This window comes from Camelina sativa, chromosome 15 (genome assembly GCF_030686135.1).
Source record: "Camelina sativa cultivar CO46 ecotype springtype chromosome 15, ASM3068613v1".
In the NCBI taxonomy this organism is placed as follows: domain Eukaryota; kingdom Viridiplantae; phylum Streptophyta; class Magnoliopsida; order Brassicales; family Brassicaceae; genus Camelina; species Camelina sativa.
In genome coordinates this window covers 32420591-32427823 of record NC_141894.1, presented here as the reverse complement: position 1 = coordinate 32427823, position 7233 = coordinate 32420591, and the positions used below count along the sequence as shown (strand labels likewise).

At 35.6% G+C, this 7233-nt stretch overlaps 1 long non-coding RNA gene across 1 annotated transcript; it reads left to right on the top strand.

Annotated features, from left to right (window-relative positions):
- The first annotated feature begins 838 nt into the window (after positions 1-838).
- Positions 839-1319, top strand: LOC147927450 (uncharacterized). Its single transcript, XR_015582922.1, has 2 exons — positions 839-1025; positions 1113-1319. It is a non-coding gene; the product is annotated as an uncharacterized LOC147927450 (long non-coding RNA).
- Positions 1320-7233: the final 5914 nt, after the last annotated feature.

The window sequence follows — 7233 nt, the reverse complement described above, 5'->3', positions numbered from 1 at the left end:
TCAATTAATTAAATCATATGGGTTTCATAAAGTCTTGATCATTGCTTTGTAAAGTTTCTTTAATGTGTTACATGGAGAAGCAGTCACATCAATTGCAGAGAGACTATCCATGTCTTGTGTGAAAATTGTTGTGTCTGAATACAAACATATGTTCCTTGGTGAATTGAGTATGTCTTATCTCTCTTCTGCTCCTATTTCAGTAAGCTACTAGACATTCTTGTGATTTGGATCTGCAATTCAGAGAAGCTGATTGTGTGTCATTTTGCAGTGTGAATTTAGTGGTGAGGACTGCAGAGAATCTGACTGTGGTGACAGTTGAGTTCAAGGAGACCATGTAAGTAACTTACCTATCTCCTGCTACTTACATTGTTTAACTTTGCTAGGGCGGATAATGAGCAAGCCATCTTCCTCTTGAAAGCTTTTCTTGTATGAACTACACATTGGTGATTATAATATCGAAGTTATGGCTGATACAAGGTGAATGCTTTGTTTATCCCATCAGTCTCTGATTTTTGAGTTTGAGCTAAAATTTCTTTATTTGATCTGTCAACGTTTTGGGTTAGTGAATATCTTCCTTTACATTACCACAAAAGCACCTTATTATTGTATTAATGAGTTGAAAGTATTGTATTAATTTTGATCAACTTCACATTCAAGTGGATTCAGTTTTGTCAAAAGTTGGAATCCAAGAAGATAACGACATACACAGAGGTAAAACTCTCTTCTCCATTAATAATTTGTGACGTAAACAGTGAGTTGTTTATCTAAGATTTGTTGTGGTATTAATTTTTCCAGCTGCAATGTGAGTTTGTCTATTTTTAATGTTATACATAGAGAGAAAACAACTATTAGCAATGTTGGAGGTGTATACAGAAAGAAGAAGCAACAACCATTTTAATATTGGTTCAAAAGCTGTAGCTGTTGGTGATGGATGGCAATGCATAGTTGAACATTGGGTGTTTCTATTTATGTGGTAATACGTGTTTGTTTTATTTCTCATCTACAAGATGGAACTTGGAGTAGAGGTATGTAACTATGTATACTCTTGAACTCTAATGAAAAACAAATTGAAAACATAAGCTTTAAGTTGATGTGGATACACATGATTACAGGGAATATGAACAGGAATGCTAACCGGAACAGCTCTTTAGACGTGTGTACTGCTTTTGATGGGAAGGCAAAACCATAGAGGAGAAGAGACTTAAGAGATCAAAGTTTGTCTCTATCCTTATAAGTTATAATGTTAGCTTTTTGGATAAAACTTGGTATGATATGTAAGACTTGTTTATATTAATGTTATGTTATGTATGTTGATGATTTATGAATTTTTTTTTTTTATCAGTCGAGTTAAATAAAGTCAGCAAAACTATGGTCAAATATATAAATTATAAAAAATCAAATTAAAAATTAAAAATATCCATATAGCAAAAAACAAATGCTATGACATAATATAAAATAGCACGAAATATGTGTTATATAAAACAATATTATAGCATTTGGTTAATGTTGTCAAAGAACGACATATAATAACATTTCAAAAACGCTATAATAGAGGTGACACCTAAGATAGCTGCGGATAACATAGCATTTATGAAAACGCTATTAAACACATATGATAGCATTTATCGTGTGCTATGAATATTGATTTTTCTTGTAGTGTTTATCATTGTGTAAATCATAATTTTTATGATTAATATAATTTTAGAAAATTAAAATTATATATTTAACATCAAATATAATAAAAATGTATTAAAAATATCCCGCGGCATAGCGCGGGTCTAACCTAGTAGTTAATAATTTGATTTCAAATCTACAAACTAACCAAAAATTATTGATAGTGTTGTGAAACTAGAGAGTTTAGGGAAATCTCTTGTTCTTATTAATGAATGAATTGAGGTTACAACATATATATATAGAGTCTCATAAGAGACTAAGTACAAACCAACATAACTACGGACATGGCCGAATGAGCCTTAGTACAATGGACCGTAAACTACTAGACTAATATATGGGCCGGTCAGATAGAGTCCACTAAGTGTTTTACAACACTCCCCCTTGGACGAGATGACCGTGCCTATGCTGGATGGGATCGCTGCAATGTGCTTAGGGGATGCTGCCTCATTAAAACCTTACCAGGAAAACCCATTGGGACTAAACCTTGATGAAGGAAAAAGAGTACAGCACACATTGCTCCCCCTGTTCCAAACATCACTCTAAGTCCTTGAGTCTCCGCATTCCAATCTGGTGCGTGAGCTTCTTGAATGTTGTTGTCGGTAATGCCTTGATGAAGAGATCGGCTGAGTTGTCGCATGACTGAACTTGCACCACTTGAAATTTTCCGGCCTTTTGTAGTTCATGTGTGTAGAAGAACTTCGGCAGGATGTGCTTCGTTCGATCTCCCTTGATGTAACCTTCCTTGAGCTGTGCGATGCAGGCTGCATTGTCTTCATATAGTACTGTTGGCTCCAAACACACTAAAAATTCTTTGTTATAACCTGCATCAGCAAAACCAACTAAAACATCTTTGTTATAGTTAGTATAATATAAACCCAAATTTAAATGTTCCTTGTAGGTAACGTAATTAATACTTAATTTCACTCCAGTGCCTTTGGGTCGAACAAGAACTAATTCTTGCTTGGAGGTTCACGGCAAACTTATCTCTGGTCTAGTGTGGCTAGCCAAGAACATTAACACTCCTATAGCACTGAGGTGTGGCATTTTAGGACCAAGAATTTCTTCATTGTCCTTCTTAGGAGCAAATGGATCTTTTATCCACTTCTACACTCCTCACAACCCTTGGGCTAGTCAATGAGTGAGCTTGCTCCATATTAAATCTCTTGAGTACCTTTTCTGTATATGCCTTTTGATGCACAAGGTTTTCATTATCAATGTACTGTTTGGGTGATTTCCCAGAGGTTCTTAGGATATTCAAATTATCCTCATATACTGCTATGATTACAAATCCTTTGTTTGCAAACTTCTTTATAAATACATGGACTGATGGGATCATTTTATAGCCCTCCTTGACTTGGTACTTACTGAATCTATTCTACCATATACACCCATTTTGTTTCAGACCAGTAAGGGATTTGTCTAGCCTTATGCAGTATTTTCTCGAGAACCACTCTTATAATTGAGCTCTATACCCTCTGGTAATCTCATATAAATTTCATTATCCATTGGACCATATAAGTATGTGGTTACAACATCCATTAACCACAAATTACAGCCAGACTTATTAGATATCTAAAAGTCATTGCATCCATCACAAGGGAGTATGTCTCCTCATAATCTTTGCCAGGTCTTTGAGAGAATCCTTGTGCTACAAGCCGTGTTTATATCTCACGATTTCATTACTCTCATTTCTCTTTCTTACAAAGACCCATTTATGTCCAACTGGCTTTAATTTCAGGTGTTATCCTTAAGGTCGGACCAAACACACTACTCTTCTTCTAAGAGTTAAGTTCCACGTCAATAGCTTCTTTCTTTGCTTTGAGTGCACTCTAATATAGACGTGGACTTTAGATCCTCATTTGTCTCAAGTGCTACCTTGTATGCATAATATTTCATTTAATGTCAACATCTTTGCAGTTCTATTATATTCCAGACATGATATAGTTTATTGAGATCTCATTGTTGTCAACTCCTTCAGGCTCTTGAGGTTCAGCGTCCTGAGTCTCATTTGGTGCCTTAGGAGTTTCTGTGACAATGTCTGGCTTCTCTATAATTCCCTTAGCTTCGGTCTGATATGCACCTCTTTTACTTTTCCGAGGTTTCTATCTTTGGAACCTTTCTGTAGCAACTTGTTTATTGTGTTCCTTGTGAACATCAATACGTACTGGTGCATTACAAGCTGGTATGTACGATTTTATTACTCTCTTTGGGTCAAATGGAATCTGGCAATTTATTAGCTAGCTTTTGCAAATATATAATTCTTTGGACCTCTGCATCACATGCTAGAGTCCGAGGATCTTGCCAATTTAAGGATGTTTGATTCCATATTAATTCTTTGACCAGCTTGCTAGTCTCTCCACCCAACATAGGGAATTCGGATTCTGTAAACTTACAGTCCACGTATCTGGCCACTAATAAATCACATGTGGTTGGCTCAAGATACTTTATAATAGTGGGAGACTCATATCAACATATATTCCCATTCTCCTTTGAAATCCCATCTTAGTTCTCTATGTGGATGCAATATAAACGGCACTTATTTTAGATGGGATATGTCTGGCTTATGACCCGTTATTAATTGGGAATATTTATTCTCACTAGATGGCCTGATGCGTATAAGTTCTGTTGCATGTAATATTGTGTGTCCCCAAGCCGACACAAGAAGCTTCGACCTCATAAGTAATGGTCGAGCATTTAATGGAATACACTTAATGAAGGATTCATCTAATCCATTCTCTGTATGTACATGTGCCACAGGGTGGTCAACACTTCCCCCCATGGACATACCATTATGATTAAATGCTTGGGATATAATAAGCTTCCTTTGTGTACATGCTACACACGTGAGATTTTAGGGATAACTTTTCTTTCTTTAAGGTTGTGCCCTTTCGAACTCTTAATTAGTTTACGCATCATGTTCGAACCCGGCCGGCCAAGCCGGTCATGACATAGCGAATTATTCGTTGAATATTTTCTTTGCTTTGCCAAGTTAGCTTCTATCATGTTAATCTTAGCATGGTATAAACCAGAGGCTAGTGCAGGTATAGTCTCTAGGATCTTCTTTTGTCCTTTCACATTTTCTGTAATGTAGAGGAACTCTTTAGATCCTTCACCCTTGGTTTCAATATGATAACCATTTGATCTTATATCTTTAAAGCTCAATAAGCTTCTCTAAGAGCTGGGTGAGTATAAGGCATCACTTAGTTCAATATGTGTGCCATTAGGCAACAAAATGTGAGCCTGGCCGTAGCCTTCACATAAAATTGCTATACCCGCAATTGTACTAACATTGGCACTTTTTATTATATGTCATCAGCCATTTCTATAAATAGGACAATAATTTTATGTTTTAAACTTTAAAGTAATAAAACAAGCAAATATATATTGAAGGAAATAAAATCATTGAATTTAAACCAAAATGATAATCTACTAAAATCCAAAGTTATTAAACCAAAGCTTATATTTAGGCAACCAGAAATCTCATAATTGGTCATCATTCTCATGGCCAAAATTTTCCTTCACCATCGAGATGCACCACATTAGTTTCTGGATTTTTTTTCAAATTCTCTTGATAGAGATTAATTAGGAGTTTATGCATGTCTTTATTCAATGGTTCTCCATACCATATTTATGATAAGTGGACTTGGTCTTATGTTGCGGTTTTAAATAATCTGCGGCCTTTTTCCCCCGACCATGGCCGAAGCCTAGTCGGTTTACACGGCCTTAGTATGCATCAATGAGATGTTTGGGTGTTCTGCAGTTCTTGGCCCAGTGGTTAGACATACCACATTGGTGACATACCGATTTTGCCTTGGTGTGTGGTTTAAAGGACCCACGGCCACTACCACCACATCCACGGCTGGCTTGGCCTCCTCGACCACCACGTCCTCTGCCACCACGGCCATGGCCGTAGTGTCTTTCTCTGTGGACGTGGTTGGTCTCCTTAGGCTCTCTAAGCTCTTTTAGGCTCTACTGCATTTTTCTTTCCCAAATCAACCTTTGTGGGCTTCTGGTAATTGGTTATATCCAGGAGGCCTCACAGCACTGTTTATAACTCATTGTTTTGCTCAGCAAGTAGCAAACAAGAGATTAAATCGGTATAGGTCTTAAAACCTTTCTCGCGATATTGCTGCTGGAGCACAATGTTACTTGTGTGAAATGTTGAGAATTTCTTCTCCAACAATTCCTTCTTAATGACCTTAGTACCACACAACCTTAGGATTGAGACAATCTTAAAAGTCTCTGAGTTATACTCATCCAGGGATTTGAATTCCTGGTTCCTTAGGTTTTCCAATCGAATTGAGCCTTTGGTAGGAGCACCATCTTTTGGTGTCCATATTTGCTTTTAAGCTCTGTCCAAAGGTCAATAGGATCATCTATTGTGAGGTACTGGTTTTCTAAGCTCTCAGCAAGATAATCATTTGATATCTATATTTTTCAGTGGGATCATCATTGTTCTTAATGCATTCGCATAGATCATATTTGGAGATTATTAATTTTTTTTGACATTTACAAAATTTATGACATGCATCATATCATTAGCATGCGGTATTAGCCCCCGTTACCATGCAAAATAGGTCATGCAGATTTGCCCCCGTTACCATGCCTTTAACATATTCGTAGGTCATGCGAAACATGCCTTGCCTTATTTCTCATTATTTTCGGCTTTGGTGTGCATGGAAAAATGCTTTAGGTTATGCGGTATTTGAAACCGAAACATTAATTAATTTGGATTATGCCATGTGGTATTTAAGACCAAACCATGGAACTGTTTTAGTCTAGGCTATGCGGTATTTGAGACCGAACCATGCCACAAATATTAATTCAGGTCATGCGGTATTTGAGACCGAAACATGCCTTGTTATACTTATAATTTCGTGGTTTAAATTCATGCATGCAAGAAACAAAATCAAATAGGAAATGCATGCAATAATTTCCTTATTCCTAGATAGGATTTCCTTTTCTATGTTTTCCTTTTCATTCTAGGATTTAGTATATTATGTTTTAAGAGTTTTAGGAACTTATCCTAATTAAAGATTTAATCCGAAAATTTATGTTTAATTTATAGAATATTAACAAAAGTTTTACTCTCAATTCGGATATACTCTTAAACGGTTAAGTTAATTTTATATAGACGTTAGGATAATTACTATAAATAATTAGGAACTTATCCTAACCAATATTTTAATTTCCGATTTCAAGTTTTAATTTATGGAAACTTAACAAAAGTTTTTAATTCAATCGGATATTATTAGGATAATTACTATAATTTTAATTTGGAAGTTATCCTAATAGTTCTAGCAACCAAGAACAACTCTTACAATTTCGAGTTTATGGTTTTAGGATCTGAAAATTTTCTTCTTAATTTCTTAAGAACAGTTTAAGCAATCCTAAGATTTAATTCATGCAGTCAGATTTTTTTTAAACAACCTATACATGGTCCGATTTTAATTATTTATGCATGAATGATCCAAGTTTTAATTTCCTAGAACAAACTGTTTTAATTTGATCCTTATGAATCTAAATTAGTTCTAGGTTCTTATGCAACAATCAAGCGTC